At 44.7% G+C, this 18,008-nt stretch overlaps 2 protein-coding genes across 3 annotated transcripts in view; one reads left to right on the top strand and one right to left on the bottom strand.

Moving 5' to 3' along the window:
• The window catches only part of LOC126471128 (excitatory amino acid transporter 1), a 768,331-nt gene that overhangs the window by 282,098 nt on the left and 468,225 nt on the right, over nt 1–18,008 (bottom strand). The gene's annotated exons all lie outside the window — the stretch shown is intronic.
• Nucleotides 1–18,008, top strand: part of LOC126471129 (uncharacterized) — a 533,883-nt gene that overhangs the window by 206,276 nt on the left and 309,599 nt on the right. The window lies entirely within an intron of this gene.

The following is an 18,008-nucleotide window of genomic DNA, read 5'->3' as shown; positions in this document are numbered from 1 at the left end:
TACACTGGCTCAAATAGCCAAAGTTTAATTATAACCATCCTGTACTTCTTACACAAGGGCTTTATCTGTCTCAAATGTTCGCTGCAGAATCACGTAAAATTAACGAATCTCTGCGCAGGGGACGAGACAATGCCGACGACGGCTGGTGTGCCGGCCAGCCTGGATGTGGTTTTTAGGCGGTTTTCCACATCCTGTTAGGTGAATACCGGGCTGGTCCCCACGCCCTGCCTCAGTTACACGACTCGCAGACATTTGAAACACATTCACACTATTTCACGATTTACACTCGACGCAGACAGCTGGGGTACACTAATTCCGTCCCCAGGGGGGTATGGGGTGGCGGCAGGAAGGGCATCCGGTACCCCTTAAAATTCACCATCCCAAATCCGTACTTAAACCTACCGACCCTGCGTGCAATGCGGGATAAAGGCAGTAGCAATGCTAAGAAACTTCGGGTGTGCACCCGGATCCCGTCGACACTATGTCACAATATTTCGGCCCAGAGACGTCCGGCCATCTTCTGGTGGGTAGAGAACTACTGAAGAGAGCAGGCGCATTCGCGACATTTATGCCGAATCTCGCTGGTGCGAAATGTGCCGGCATCTTTCGTCCCATGCGTCAGATGATGACATGAGAGGGGCAGCCGAGTTGTGTGTGCTGCCCTCGGTGTTGTAAATGAGAAATGATCTATTGAATGTCCCCGCCGATTCCGTTGTGACTGGATAGTTTTAATTAAAAGATTCCAATTTTTAGCCAGTTATCAAGGGGCTGATATCGCACAGTGCAGTATTACCAATGCCATATGGTCTTTCCAAGATTCACAAGGATGATGTCCTACTACGATTAATAGTGAGTAATAATGGTGCCTCTACTGTGAAACATCTGGCCTATCTACACAAGCCGTATGTGGGTAAATGTTATCACCATGTACGTAATTCTGTGGATCTTGTCAGTCATTTGAAGACAGTTAAGGCTTAGCAGTTCGGATTTACTAGTTAGCTTTGATGTGGTCTCAATTTTTAATACACTCGTTATATCTTATTGATAACTAATCCAGTGTTCTTAGTACTTTGATACATCGGGTGCACGTAATATCGGACGATGAAAACCTCCACGCTGAATTAGAACACTTGGAGAAGAATTTTAAAGAGAATGGCTTCACGCCAAATAAGGAATGCCATGCACAGCTATAATGATAAGAAGCAACGCACTGAGGATACGGATGATAATTAGAAATCAATTCCATTTGTCGCATATACCGGGAATGTGTCTTCTAAAATAGGCAGACTGCTTAGGGAAAATAAAACCAAGATTATCTTCCGTCTATCAGCTCTGGTTGGATCCGTTAAAGACGATTTACAACTGAAAAAAGTGCGCGTTTACAAAATTCCCTGTTGAGTGTGGTGCTGCATATATAGACCAGACGACACGAACTGTCGAGGAGCATTCTACAGAACCGAAAGAAACACCCGTCTTTGGCGACCGCTCAAATCAGCAGTAGCAGAACACTGTGTCTCCATGAGACACTCAATGGTATACAACAGAACAAAAATTTTAGCTCCAGTTTCCTGTTTTTGGGATTCAGTAATCAAAATAATCTTATAAATCGTGACATCGGCTTTCAACTGGATAAAAATTGGAATCCTACAACTAAAATTACCCAGTCACAACGGAATCGACGGGAATATCGGACACTCGATGATTAGATCATTTCTCTTTTCCGCCACAGAGGGCAGCACACAAAACTCTTCTGTCTGGCGCAAGTCATTACCTGACGCATTCGCCGAAAGACGCCAGCACATTTCGCATGCGTGAGATTCGGCATAAATACCGTGAATGCATCTGGGCTCTTCATCATACGACCACCAGTATCAGTACCTATATTGTTGTGATACCTATTGCCTGCTACCCCGCCACACCTTCAACGTACACTCCAATGTCATTGGAATGACATCGTTGCAGGATAGAACAAACTTAACCTTACACCAAGACAGTACGACCGAGGTCCACCGGTGAAGCTGTATATCAACTTAAAAAAAAATGGGCTCTTCGGTGATTGTCTACTCACCTAAGGATGGTCTGACGTCTCTGGGCCGAAATATAGTGGCTGAAAGTGAACGGAAACCGGGTGCAACCCTGAAAATTATTAGAAGGAGAAACACGCCGGGAAAATTTCAGACGTTACAATATTGAAATGTTGTTACACCTACAGTGAGTATTGCTAATGAAAACTGACTGACATGTTACTAGCCGGTGAATAATTTCATTATTCGACAACTGCTATTACGGGACTGAAATAATAAATAAGAAAATGATAAGATAATGTTACGAAAATCCATTTATTGAAATTTTATGAGCCGATTGTTCTATTCGGCCAACGGCCTTGCCGCAGTGGTAACACCGGTTCCCGTCAGATCACCGGAATTAAGCGCTGACGAGCTTGGCTAGCACTTAGATGGGTGACCATCCGGTCCGCCGAGCGCAGTTGGCAGGCGGGGTGCACTCAGCTGTTGTGAGGCAAACTGAGGAGCTACTTGATTGAGAAGTAGCGCCTCCGGTCTCGGAAACTGACATACGGCCGGGAGAGCGGTGTGCTGACCACATGCCCCTCCATATCCGCATCTAGAGACGCCTGTGGGCTGCGGATGACACGGCGACCGGTCGGTACCGTTGGGCCTTCGTGGCCTGCTCGGAAGGAGTTTAGTTTTTTATTGTGCTATTCGAGAAAGTGAGAATACATTATCAATATCTCTAGCATGTCAGAAAGTAACTGAAATGAAAGAGACGTCTCATTCTATATACGGTTTTCCAAATAGTGAATCAACCCCGTGACCACAGTGGCAGGTTGTCCCAGCCTCCGGAGAAATCGGTCCGTGAACAGCGCTACAGGTAGGTATTTTTATCGTGTCGCTTACAAATGAATATAATTATAATATAATGATATAATGGATTATATTGCACTCCAAGTTAAGTATCATTTTCTGCTTCGTGGCGTCATGAGGATACGGTATGGAGGGGCATGTGGTCGGTACACCGCTTCCCCTGGCCGTTTTGCTTACTTCCCAGACCGTGGAGCTGCTAGTACTCAGTGAAGCAGGTCCTCACTTGGCATCACGAGGTTGAGTGCACCCCGTACCAGTCGTCCCATCAAGGTAAATTCCTTGGCAGTGCCGGTATTCCAGAACGGATCCTCCGCATGGCAGGCATCTATACTGACCACTCAGCTACGGTGGCGGAATATATATGTATCTGCTTGTGGTTGAATGGCCTTGTGCACGTCTTTCAATTAGACGCCACTTAAGATAATGTAATGTCCCTAAACTACCCAGAAATCATACCTAGGAAAGGTAAATCACAGTTCGACTTAGAATTCCATCCATGTGTCGTTCCTACTCAATCTTTACAGCTGTGTGAAGTGAAGGTTAGGTTGAAGGCAGACTGTCCGGCTTTCATTTCCGCGGCCTTTCGGTTTGCTAAGCCCGGTAGTATACACTGATGAGCCAAAATGTTATACCCATCAACTTAACAGCGGGTTGGTCCACCTTTCGAGCGCAACATAAGAGCACTTCTGAGGGACATTGATCCGACAAGTCCTTGGTAGATTTCCCGAGTCGTGTGGCACCAGATGAAAGCGCTCAGGTCATGCAACTACTGCAAATTACAGGTCGCTGGTTTGTGAGCGCTGAGCTGGAGACCAATGGCGTACCAGACGTGTTCCATAGGTGTCAGATCAGAGTAATTTCGTGGTTTAGACATCAACGTTAGTTCATTATCGAGCTTTTCGAAACACTGCAGCACGATAACAGGCTTTTGACACAGGCAATGACCCCGCACGACGGTGCCATAGCAGCTGGAAAAAAGACATCAAGCATGAAGGGATGCAGGTCGTCTGCAATGATGTTCACGTGATCCACAGCTCTCATGGTGTTTTCGACTACCACTACAGGCCCCGTTGATATCCAGATGAATGGCATAATACTGTCCCCATCACCCTGCGTATGAGATACGGCTCATGCTTTCAGCAGCCGTCAGCCTGGGTGTCAGCATAACCGGACACGACGACCGACCTGGTGTAGCAAGAAATATGATTCATCCGGCAGGCAACACGTTTGCATTGATCCACGATCCTATCTCGATGATCCCGTACCCAGCGCAATAGTAACTGACTATGTCGTCGTGTCAACGTAGGATCGTACGCTACGGAACCAGATGTCCAACAACCTGCACTGAAGAGAGTGGTCCGAATTACTGGTGCCTACGTCAGCGTTGTATTCTGTAGTCAGATTTTCCACAGATTTTTTAGGGGATGACTCTCTCAGAAAAAAATTATTTCACCTTTCAAAAGTAGGAAGATCTCTCTCAAAAACGTCAGTTTGTGGAGCAGCTATAGGCGAGGAACACCTTCAGAACTGCGGAAAGACAGTGACAGTCTCACAACGTGAAATCGTGCATGAAATGCAACGGCCATCGCTCTGACACGAAAACAGAGAATAGAGACGCTGTGCCTTGTGAGTGAGACGGATAGCAGCGTCTTCCAAAAACAGTGCGCCGCTGTATATGTCAAGGTATGTGAAGAAATCGAACACCGTTCCCTTTCGAAACGACTGCAGTCTCCTAATGTATTCGACAAAGCTTTCAGTGGGATAAACGATGTCTCCTTACCCATATTTGGTAAACTGATTTGCAGAGTACATCACCTAATAAGCAGAAAAGCAGAAGAGACCTAATTGTTGAAGACTGGTACCTGGAGCCGAATATTAGTCTAGCACATGGTTTAACTTTTCACAAATATTAGAGTTCAACTGTTCTTTCGCAATGGTGGCTCTCTTGGTAGGCATTATACTACAAATGCAAATATTCGCCTTTCATCTCCTTGGTTCAGGTTGACCCGAATTATTTCTGATTAGTTTCATCTCCGAAAGTGATTTAGTACGTCGGAAATACCAAGTTTCTCTATGATACAGATCGCATGCTTAACTATAGCTCTCCCTGTTTAGACATACATTGCGTATGTGAGGCAAAGGTATGCCATTTCCAATAAGACGACAACCACAAAATCATGTACATCTACATGGATACTCTACAAATAACATTTAAGTGCCTGGCAGAGGGTTCATCGAACCACCTTCACAATTCTCTATTATTCCAATCTCGTATAGCGCGCGGAAAGAATGAATACCTATATCTTTACGTACGAGCTCTGAAAAAAAAATTGTGTGAAATCTTATGGGACTTAACTGCTAAGATCATCAGTCGCTAAGCTTACACACTACTTAACCTAAATTATCCTAAGGACAAACACCAACACCCATGCCCGAGGGAGGAGGACTCGAACCTCCGCCGGGATCAGCCGCACAGTCCATGACTGCAGCGCCTCAAACCGCTCGGCTAATATCGCGCGGCACGAACTCTGATTTCCCTTATTTTATCGTGGTGATCGTTCCTCCCTGTGTAGGTCGGTGTAAACAAAATATTTTCGCATTTGGAGGAGAAAGTTGCTGATTGGAATTTCGTGAGAAGATTCTGTCGCAACGAAAACCGCCTTTCATTATGATATCCAAACACTCAGTGCAGGTAAATTTGTTACATTTAGATAACCAACACCGGGAACGAACAGATTCTGTGAAATACTGTTCGGTCATGCGATTACTGAGTAAAAGGAGGATCCACATATCTGTCTTGTCAAAAATGACAAACACGTAGCGCGCTGTGGAGCAACAGGCGAGAAGCTTGGCGAGGCGAGCAGCTAGCGTAGTTCGTAACTAGCAAAGCGTGCTTGCCAAGGTCCCTCGTCCAGTTTTGTTCTATTTGCTGTGTAACGTGTGGCAAGGCCCGTGCTATACTAACGCTCTTTCCGCGTCGATTACCTTTTGTGCTGCAGCTTAGATTTTATAGGTACACTGTCGTACAGTCTCACAGTGGGAAAAACGTAAGTCAGGCAAAACGTTACAAACAACCGGCCCATCCCTGTTCCAACAAACTTCTCAGTAGACGCACCTAGTTGTTCTAGACGGCTCTGCTCGTATCCACTGGCAATCAGCTGTCGAAAAATCGAATAAATTTTTCGCTGGTTTTTTGGAGATCAAAGTCTTGTCTGTAACATTCAGTGTGGGGTTTCGCAGGCTAGTATGTGTAAAACTCAGCTTCCTATCTCAGATCCAAAAGACAGCGTCCGGGTTTATTGTGCGTCTTTAACTTCTCGGAGGTCTTCGATGCAGTTTGTCATGTTGTCTAATGAAAAAATTTCGACATCAGCAAATGCGACTGTGTGGAAGACTCCCTACCAAACAGAACTCAGTACTTCATTGAGACCGGGAAGAAAGTTTTAGATATGGAAGTAGCTTCGACTGCACCCCAGAAGTGAGTTATACGGTTGATCCTATATATTACATATAAAGGAGATGGTAGGTAGCACCAGGTTTTCCATTTGCCTGTTCTCGAAGAATGATGTTCTGTACTGCAACGTCGCGGCGCCAGAACATTGTACTGAATCGTAGGTGGATCTAATAACGATCGACTGTTGATTCATGGGATAGTAGATGACTATCACAAATCAAGACTTTAGCGCATTTAAGCAGAAGGACTGTGATATATATCTTGTGTGATAACAGATGGTTCAGATGGTTCTAAGAACTATGGGACGTAACATCTGCGGTCATCAGTCCCCTAGACTTAGAACTACTTAAACCTAATTACCCTAAGGACATCACACACATCCATGCCTGAGGCAGGATTCGAACCTGCGACCGTAGCAGCAGCGCGGTTCCGAACTGAAGCGCCTAGAACAGCTGTGTGATAACATTATTGGTCCATTAACTGGAGCCGGCCGGGTCGCCGAGCGGTTCTAGGCACTTCAGTCTGGAACTGCGCGACCGCTACGGTCGCAGTTGCGAATCCTGCCTCGGGCATGGATGTCTGTGATGTCCTTAGGTTAGTTAGGTTTAAGTAGTTCTAAGTTCTAGGGGACTGGTGACATCAGAAGTTAAGTCCCATAGTGCTCAGAGCCATTTGAGCCATTTGAACCATTAACTGGTCGTGCGGTAGCGTTCTCGCTTCCCACGCCCGGGTTCCCGGGTTCGATTCCCGGCGGGGTCAGGGATTTTCTCTGCCTCGTGATGGCTGGGTGTTGTGTGATGTCCCTAGGTTAGTTAGGTTTAAGTAGTTCTAAGTTCTAGGGGACTGATGACCATAGCTGTTAAGTCCCATAGTGCTCAGAGCCATTTGAACCATTTTGAACCATTAACTGGAAGCCAACACAAATGGGGAAAAAATCTAGAATTATGCGACTGGAGTGATTTTAGGTAGCGCGCCTACATAGAACTATTCATAGGAAATAGTAATACCAGAGTCATAGGAAGAATTATTCCATCATCCGCGTAGAAGACATCTTAGACCGATTCTTGACAGTCGAAAGTCTGGAGTCTTCACCAGAGCGTATAAATGGCTAATGTAGAGAAGATTCAAAGGTAATTCATCCTGCTTCGCGTGTTCGTTTATTAGAGTCTAGTGTCTAACGGAGACACTTATCGTGAAAATACGAAGAATCAGATTACCATGAAATTTAAGACTTAATATTACTTTCTGTGATATCCACTTCATAAAATAACAGTGACTGTTAACTAGAGAGGTTATAGAAATGTTTCGCAAATATCATTATTTCGACGTGCCATTCAGGAATGGATCAGGACTGGGTACACGATGTACCTCCAGCCACACACAATGTGTTTCGCGGAGCTGATATAGGGGGTGAACTACTACAGCACAGACGAACTTTCAGAGACGGTAGTATGGACCAGAACTAGAAAAAATTGTCCAGTAAACACGGGCTCTACTGTGTCTACCTTAGGAGCTGCGAGTACTTATATGGTGGGCATTTCAGAGCACATGTTTGCTGGACAATTTTTTTCTTGTTTTGGTCCACACTACCGTACAGAAAGTTTGATGATGGAGTTCTGGTTCACATTGTATGTACGTGGTGCTTAACGGTAAGAATGTAACAGCATCTAGTACTAAGCATTTAGTGAAACCCTTATGCAGAGAATGCGAAAGTTGCTAATTTAAATTTGTTTCCTATGCAGAAAAAACGCAATTCCAGTATCTTATGAGAATATGGTTTGTGAGCTCTCAGTTATACCTTTATATACAGTGTGGTGACAAAAGTCATGAGATAATTCCTAATATCGTGTCGGATCTCCTTTTGCCCGGAGTAGTGCAAAAACTCGACATGACATGTACTCCACAAGTCACTGGAAGACCCCACAGAAATACTAAGCCATGCTGCCCCTATAGCCGGCACTAATTGTGGAAGTGTAACCGGTGCAGGATTTTGTGCACGAACTGCCCCTTCGATTATGTCCCATAAATGTTCGATGGCAAGTTTCGCAGCACTGCACTAAAGGATTCGTTCGTCGTACGTCCACATTGATTTCTGTGGTTATTTCAAGCAGAGTTGCTTGTCTGTTAGCACTGACAACTCCACGCAAACGCCGCTGTTCTCGGTCATCAAGTGAAGGCCGCCGGCCACTGCGTTGTCCCTGGTAATGCCTGAAATGTGGTATTCTCGGCATACTCTCGACACTGTGAATTTCGGAACATTTAATTCCCTCACGATTTCCAAAATGGAATGTCCCATGCGTCCAGCTCCAACATACATTCCGCGTTCAAAGTCTGTTACTTCCCGTCGTGCAGCCACAATCAAGTCTGACACATTTCCACGTGCATCACCTGAGTAAAAATGACAGCTCCGTCAATGCTCTGCCATTCTATATCTTGTGGAAGCAATTATAACGCCATCTGTGTACGTGCATTCGCTATCCCATGACTTTTGTCATCTCAGTGTAATGTATATTTTTCGAAGGGTTGATACCTGTAAAAAATGCGACTCACGACAACATAACAAATCACCACCCTGCAAATCATAATGCCGTAGACATACACCTATATCTCGACATGGAGGATCTTGCCTTTGGAAAATGCCACGCCCAGTACGAGACATCAACCACGAAAAGCAATAATACTAATTTAACTCACAATACCTTCCGTAACGACCTCGTGTTCCATGGAGACACAAATAAACGTAGCCCATAGCGTAATATTTCCATCATCAGATTTGCTGGATCAGCTCCTTTTCGACGCACTCCTATTCCCCGTGCGATTCTGGATAGACACCGGTGCTAGCATGCGATATCCACGAGAAATTACAGCTCTTGAAAGGAAATGGCTGATTTAGTTACAAAACAGAAAGAATGAGTCAGTGGCCTTGGACTCAGTGGCGTAAACGTCAAAAGTATACATAAAATAACGGAAAAAATCGTAACACCAAAAATAATAAATGTAGAGTAATAATATTTCGGGAATACATTGGTCTAGGTAAAATATTGACAAGCACTCCGTCTACAAGTCACGAGTGGCCTACCGGGACCATCCGACCGCCGTGTCATCCTCCGTGGAGGATGCGGATAGGAGGGGCGTGTCGTCAGCACACCGCTCTCCCGGTCGTTATGATGGTATACTTGACCGAAGCCGCTACTATTCGGTCGAGCAGCTCCTCAATTGGCATCACGAGGCTGAGTGCACCCAGAAAAATGGCAACAGCGCTTAACTTCGGTGATCTCACGGGAACCGGTGTAGTCACAGCGGCAAGGCCGTTACCCAACATATTGACAAGGGTGAGAGTTATTGAACAATTTGAAATAAAATCGTTGTAACCTCTGAACCGTTTGCGTTAGGACGTTCGATCTGCACGGTTGGCCGCGGGCATGATGGGAATTAGTTTGAGCATGGTATGGTTTGGTAAACGACAATGCCCATTTCCATTGGGATGGGTTCGTCAACAAGCAAAATTGACGCATTTGGGGGACTGAGAACCCGCGTTTCGCGAACGAAAAGTCGCTTCACCATCAACGGGTGAATGTGTGGTGCGCAGTGTCCGGTCACGGAATAATCGGTGCGATATTCCTTGATGGCACGGTGAATACCGAACGGTACGTGAAGGTTTTGGAAGATGATTTCATCCCCATTATCCAAAGTAACCCTCATTCCGACAAGATGTAGGTCACGCAAGACGGAGCTCGACCCCATCAAAGCAGGAAATGAACAATGCGACTCCTTTTTGTGGGACTATAGTAAAGAAAAGGTGTACAGCAATAGCCTCAAAATCACTGCTGAGCTGAAAACAGCCATTCAGGACGTCATCGACAGCATCGATGTCCCGACACTTTAGCAGAATTCCGCTGTTCGTCTGCGCCACATCATCGCCATTGATGGCAAGCATATAAAACATGTCATAACCTAAATCCGAATATCTATGGTGACGTTTACATGTTGAATAAAGTGTGTGCACTCCGTAATTTGCAACTAATTTAAGTTTTTTTTTTCATGTAGCTCAATATTTGTCACCGTGTAAGTGATTAACATTGCAAGATTACAGGTTAATGTAAGTGTGAGATAAGCCCTTGGAAATCAGAAATGCCAGTATATTAGTAACTGGTGTAACAGCCAGACTGTTGAATGCATATATGCAAACGGGCATGCGTTGTGTTGTACTGGTGCCGGATGTCAGTTAGTGAGATGAAATTCCATGCCTGTTGCACTTGGTCGGTCGATAAAAGGGACGGTTAATGCTGTCTGTGGATGTCGCTAGAGTTGTCGTCCGATGATTTCACATATGTGCTCGATTGGAGACAGATGACCGAGCAGGCCAAGACAACATGTCGATACTCTGTACAGTACACTACTGGCCATTAAAATTGCTACACCAAGAAGAAATGCAGTTGATGAACGGGTATTCATTGGACAAATATATTATACTAGAACTGACATGTGATTACATTTTCACGCAATTTGGGTGATCCTGAGAAATCAGTACCCAGAACAACCACCTCTGGCCGTAATAACGGCCTTCATACGCCTTGGCATTGAGAAACAGAGCTTGGATGGCGTGTACAGGTACAGCTGCCCATGCAGCTTCAACACGATACCACAGTTCATTAAGATTAGTGACTGGCGTATTGTGACGAGCCAGTTGCTCGGCCACCATTGACCTGACGTTTTCAATTGGTGAGATATCTGGAGAACGTGCTGGCCAGGGCAGCAGTAGAACATTTTCTGTATCCAGAAAGGCCCGTACAGGTCCTGCAACACGCGGTAGTACATTATCCTGCTGAAATGTAGGGTTTCGCAAGGATCGAATGAAGGGTAGGGCACGGGTCGTAACACATGTGAAATGTAACATCCACTGTTCAACGTGCCGTCAGTGCGAACAAGAGGTGACCGAGACATGGAACTAATGGCACCCCATACCACCACGCCGGGTGATACGCCAGTATGGCGATGACGAATACACGCTTCCAATGTGCGTTCACTGCGATGTCGCCAAACACGGATGCGACCATCATGATGCTGTAAACAGAACCTGGATTCATCCGAGAAAGTGACGTTTTGCCATTCCTGCATCCAGGTTCGTCGTTGAGTACACCATCGCAGGCGCTCCTGTCTGTGATGCAGCGTGAAGGGTAACCGCAGCCATTGTCTCCGAGCTGATAGTCCATGCTGCTGCAAACGTCGTCGAACTGTTCGTGTAGATGGTTGTTGTCTTGCAAATGTCCCCATCTGTTGACTCAGGGATCGAGACGTGGCTGCACGATCCGTTACAACCATGCGCATAAGATGCCTGTCATCTCGACTGCTAGTGATACGAGACCGTTGGGATCCAGCACGGCGTTTCGTATTACCCTCCTGAACCCACCGATTCCATATTCTGCTTACAGTCATTGGATCTCGACCAACGCGAGCAGCAATGTCGCAATACGATAAACCGCAATCGCGATAGGCTACAATCCGACCTTTATCAAAGTCGGAAACGTGATGGCACGCATTTCGCCTCGTTACACGAGGCATCACAACAACGTTTCACCAGACAACGCCGGTCAACTGCTGTTTGTGTATGAGAAGTCGGTTGGGAACTTTCCTCATGTCAGCCTAGTATGAATGCTCTGAAAAGCTAATCATTTGCATATCACAGCATCTTCTTCCTGTCGGTCAAATTTCGCGTGTGTAGCACGTCATCTTCGTGGTGTAGCAATTTTAATGGCCAGTAATGTATTTTGAGTTACAACGGCGGTATGTGACGGAGCGTTATCCTATTGAAAAACACTCCCTGGAATGCTGCTCATTACTGGCAGCACAACAGGTGGAATAACCAGATTGACGTACAGATTTGCAGTCAGTCTGCGTAGGATAGCTACGGAAGTGCTCCTGCTGTCATACGAAATATCATCCCAGACCCTGATTCCATCTCCAGTGTGTCTATCACGCAGACAAGTTGGTTGCAGGCCCTCAAATGACATTCTTCTAACCAACACACGGCCATCACTTGCACAGAGGCAGAACCAGCTCTCATCGCAAAATACAACAGACATCCGTCGTGCCCTCCAATGAGCTTTCGCTTGACACCACTGTAGTCGCAAATGGCGGTGGTTTGGGGTCAGTGGCATGCACGCTACAGGGCGTCTGACTCGGAGGTGTCCTTGAGGAACCGATTTGTAGCAGGTGCCATTGTGGTGCCAACTGCCGAGCAGATTGCTGCTGCAGATGCAGTACGATGCGCCAGAGGCATACACCGGAAACGACGGTCTTCCCTCCCGGCAGTGCAACGTGGCCGTCCGGAGCCCGGTCTTCTGGCGACAGTACATTCTCGTGACTAACGCTGCCAGCAATCACGTACAGTGGCTATTTTCATGCCAAGTCTTTCTGAAGTATCACAGAAGGAGCATCCAGCTTCTCTTAACCCTATTACACGACCCCGCTCAAACTCACTGAGGTGTTGCTAATGGCGTTTTTGTCGGCTTAAAGGCATTCTTCACTATCAACAACTCACCACTTCCAATCTCAAAGATAACTATCGCTCTCGACCGTTACAGCGTGTATTTAAAGCAAACCTGATTTGCATCGTCGTAATGGGGCTACTAGCGCCGCTCTAGTGCAAAATCTGAATAGACATCTTTTAGACGTAGAAACACGCCTACCAACTTTCTTTTATGTCGCAGAATTCCTTCTTGGTGTTGTGATTTTTTTCTGTCAGTGTGTTTATGTTATTTGAAGAAGGAAGGAAGGAAGGAAGGAAGGAAGGAAGAAGATTAAACTTTTAAGTCCTGTCAATGATGAGGACATTAGAGATGGAGCACGAGCTCAGACTGTGAATAATGGGGAAGGAAATCGGTCGTACCCTTTCAAATAACGAGGTGCGGTATTTTTCTTAAGCTGTTTAGGAAAATCACGGAAAACCTATATGTGGCTAGCCGGACGGGGTCTTGAACCGATTAATGGGTTAGGGGGAAGGGGAAGTAAGCAATATCTTTGCTGTTTCAGGTAAACCCACCGAGTGGGACAAGGCTGCCATCAGTTTTTGATAAATTAGTCGCTTTTAGCGTCTCTTGATTAAAGAGAAATATGACTGATTATGCTGGAGTTCGTACACAGATCTGTAATTATTAACTATAAGAAATAAGCTTGATGTTCAAGTTTATATTTCTGATGAAGGTATTGTCTTCTAGCAGGATGTTCTTGTTATAGAGTAGCCAGATTGTAGCAGTTATCTCCTTTGGCAGGAAGGTAAGTTAGTTTCTCAAAAATTGGTTCAGATGGCTCTGAGCACTAGGGCACTGTTCAGTCGGCCAATGTTCACGCTCCTTACACCAAGCGAGGCGTCGTTTGGCATTTACTGGCGTGATGTGTGGCTTGTGAGCAGCCGCTCGACCATGAAATCCAAGTTTTCTCACCTCCCGCCTAACTGTCATAGTACTTGTTGTGGATCCTGATGCAGTTTGGAATTCCTGTGTGATGGTCTGGATAGATGTCTGCCTATTACATATTACGACCCTCTTCAACTGTCGGCCGTCTCTGTCAGTCAACAGACGAGGTCGGCCTGTACGCTTTTGTTCTGTACGTGTCCCTTCACGTTTCCACTTCACTATCACATCGGAAACAGTGGACCTAGGGGTGTTAGGCGTGTGGAAATCTCGCGTACAGACGTATGACCAAGTGACACCCAATCAACTGACCACGTTCGAAGTCCGTTAGTTCCACGGAGCGCCCCATTCTGCTCTCTCACGATATCTAATGACTACTTAGGTCGCTGATATGGAGTACCTAGCAGTAGGTGGCAACACTATGCACCTAATATGAAAAACGTATGTTTTTAGGGTGTCCGGATACTTTTGATCACATAGTGTATCGTATTACTGTGGCGGACAAAGCAGTGGCTCAAAGATTGGCACAGACACAAGGCAGGACGTGTGTAGTCTCTTCTTTATTTTGAGAGACGTGGGGTTTTTATAAGGCGGTAATTTATGAGTTTCGAGATATGACCGGAGAACTTGGCACTGGTTTGTTTTTCCTTTGAAGATACCGGCGGTTGAAAACGTAGAACCGCGATGCAAATAATGCTCTCGTTATTTAGACAAACGTATCTCTAACTTCACATCATTACTAAATCTTAGTGCTTAGCAAGTACTGGCGTTGTAAGGAGAGTTAATGACATCTTCTGTCCATTGAATCTATGTAAAGCCTCTAATTTACTTTTAATACACTTTTGTTTGTTTGAACACTGAATTTTTGGGAAAATTCCATTACGCAAGCTGTCAGCGAGTCACATTTCGGCACTCTTAGTTAGTTTATTGTTGTTTGGCTTTATTATTTTTGTTACAAGAAACAAGAGAACAGCGTCAAAGTTAACGGCCACTGCTACGTAGTGAAAATAGTGTTTTATATCGTGTATTATGGGTGTGAAACTACATCTCAAGCGGTAACGTAGACGAATCCTAGCAGCTGGCTACGTCTTCTCCTCTGCAGTGCTTCTTGTATTTCGTTTGTTTTTAATTGCCTCATTCGTCGACGTACGTTCGGAGGGAAGTGTTGTGTGCCATCCGTTGGTGTAGTATGTTATGTATTTTTTAATTTAGTTTGCATGTTATGTATCTGATACAGAAATTGGGAAATGTATCGATCGTCTAAGAGGGTATGGGAAATCTCCGGAAAGCAACATTCTTTTTCGGTAATGCATAGGAGCAACAATCGTAAATCCGGTACGAGGCTAGGTTGTGTGTTTACTTCCATAAACTGTGAGCAGATGGTTCCCGCACTTGCTTATTTGCGTATGAGTTTGTGGCAAGCGAGCTAATAGCTACGTGTTATAGAAAGTGCACACGGGGAGTGATCAGGACACTCCTTAGTCTGCAGACGAAGAACTTTGCTAAATTTGCATCCTTGAGAAATCCGAGATATATGGTACGCATTGTAGCTTCATACAACTCTGTGTATCTGGTCTTATTTCTCCGGAATATTAGTCGCGACTTGGGAAACTAATGGCCAAGTGGTTCTAGGCGCTTCAGTCTGGAACCGCGCGACCGCTACGGTCGCTGGTTCGAATCCCGCCTCGGGCATGGCTATGTGTGATGTCCTTACGTTAGTTAGGTTTCAGTAGTTGTAAGTTCTAAGGGACTGAAAACCTCAGACAAGTCCCATAGTGCTCAGAGCCATTTGAACCATCCTGCTAAGTGAGATACATAATTCTGACTGCTGCTGAGAGAAGTAACATCTCAGTCAGAAGATGGATTAACGGTGTTTGGCTTATTTAGCACCAATAACCACAACTTGTCTCCTCTGAGGAATGAGGAATCCACGTTTTTTCTTGGACTTTTTTTCCCAACTGAAGTAATTACAAGGTCACCTCTTCGTGGACATGTTATCGACGCTCCTCGTGTTGTTTTGTGGACCTTGAAAATCTCTTGTCTTACGGACACCAGTATACGTAACCTCGGTGACAGCAATGCAACCCAGTTTTATAAACCTGATCTTCTTCTTTCCTTTGTATTGCACTTTTTACCTTTGGCACAGAGTGTAGTTACATCGCAGATCGTTTCGCTGTTTCATTAAGACATTCGGATCGCTGTGTTGATGCTTTGAATGCGTCAACATTAATTGGGTCAGTGCCTCAGGTTATCGAGTGGAGCGTCCGAATGGCAGATGAAAGACGTGCGCCCCGACACTCTTGCTGGGAGAAGTGACAGCAGCCTTCTTCTGTGGCAGAGTTCCGTACCTAACTTCAAAGGATACGTATCTACGTGTCAATTATGAGGGTATATAAAACAGCAAGGATAATGTGTGTTTGCTCGTAACTCCTTATGGGAAAAGCGTCTCAGACGGGAAAGTAGCAAATGATAGTTTTGGAATGAAAGTAACGTTCCTAAATATAATTTGTAGATGTGTGAACAAAAATTTAAGTTTTTAACCATGGAAATGTCGAAATAACGGTGGGAAAAGGGATTTATTTTTCAGGCACTACGAATATTTTTCAGCTATAAATTTATGTTACACTTCTTCGGTATGTGCATCTGTCAAGGAAAAAGTCTTGCTAACGATTAGATCATAGCCTACTGCTGTTGTGGAGGAAAATACTCTGAGGTCTAGTTTGTGTAGATTTGCAGGTAATTTCGTGCTGGTGTTCAGACAGCAACCGGCCTCCGAATTTACTCTATAGTTTCAAAAACTCACTGGAGCCGTTATTGTTGCTGAAGGTAAGGAAAATGTCACTTCGAAAAGGAACTCGACCCACAGAATTTAATTTGGCGGTGACTTCAATCTACCTTTGATATGTTTGAGAAAATATACGTTTAACATCGGTGATAGGCGTAAAACATCGTCCGAAATAGTGCTAAAGGCTTTCGCCGAAACATGTTTTGAGCAGTTATTTAAGACGACCTACACGAAGTGCAAATGGGTGCGATAGTACAGTAGACATCTTAGCAACAAACAATCCTGTTCAAACAGAGAGCGTCATGACGGATAAAGGGTTCGGTGACCGTAGGTCCGCTGTACCGAGACAATTCCGTATCGATCACACTCACCAAAAACAATTGCAAAATGAATCTATTTAAAGAGGCAGTTAAATATTTGCTTGACAGATTGCTAAGGGACACACTATATTCCTACGAAACTGTAAGCATAGACCAAATGTGGCGTAAATTCACAGAAATAGCATTGACAGCAGTTGTGAGATTCATGTCAAATAAATGAATAAGAATGGACAAATTCTCCGTGGTACACAAAACAGGTCAGGCCACACTCGCAGGAGCAAAGATTTAAAAGTAATCAAAATCTCCAGGAGTGGCGATGTTTTACAGAAGCTCGAAGTATAGTGTCGAGTTCACTGCGACATACTTTTAATAGTTTCCGCAATTAAACACTGTCTCGGAATCTGGCAGAAAACCCAGAGTTTCTCGTCGTATGTAACATACAGCAGCTTCAACGCACAATCCATACCTTCACTGCGTGACAGCAATGTTAATGTTGCTCATGGCAGCGCCACTAAAGTGCAGTTACTAAGCATGGTTTTTAGGAAATTCCTTCACAAAAGAAGGTGAAGTAAATATTCCAGAATTCGAATCAAGAACAGGTGTCAACATGAGTAACAAAGAAGTAGATACCCTCAGGGTAGCAAATCTGCTTCAATTACACAGTATGTCGGGAATATGTTAAATCACTTGATAAACTCAAGTCTTCCTGCCCAGACTGTACACCAGTTAGGTTTCTTTCGGAGTACAGTAGGCACATGTAATAATTCCATATTTAGCAATCATATACAACGCTTCCCCTATGAAAGATCCGAACGTAAGGACTGGAATGTTGCACACGTCAGACCAATACACGGGGAAGGAAATAGGAGAAATCCGCTGAATTACACACCCGTATCACTGTTATCAATTTTAAGTAAGATTTTGGAGCATATTCTAGTTTTGTGTATCTCGAAGAAAACAATCACTTTACATATAGCAAGGACAAAGAAAATATTGTTCCTGTAAAACCTATATGAACGATTTGGTAGAAAATGTGAAGCAGTTTTCTCACATTATTTCCAAAATGATTCTGTCGTTTGCTGTCCAGTAGAGTCACCACAAGATCAGTGAAAGTTTAGATAAAATGTTACTGTGACAGTTGACCCTAAACGATAA

This window comes from Schistocerca serialis, chromosome 3, assembly GCF_023864345.2.
Source record: "Schistocerca serialis cubense isolate TAMUIC-IGC-003099 chromosome 3, iqSchSeri2.2, whole genome shotgun sequence".
NCBI classification, from domain to species: Eukaryota; Metazoa; Arthropoda; class Insecta; order Orthoptera; family Acrididae; genus Schistocerca; species Schistocerca serialis.
Note: the sequence above shows the minus strand (reverse complement) of the source record. Positions and strands in the feature narration are given on the sequence as shown.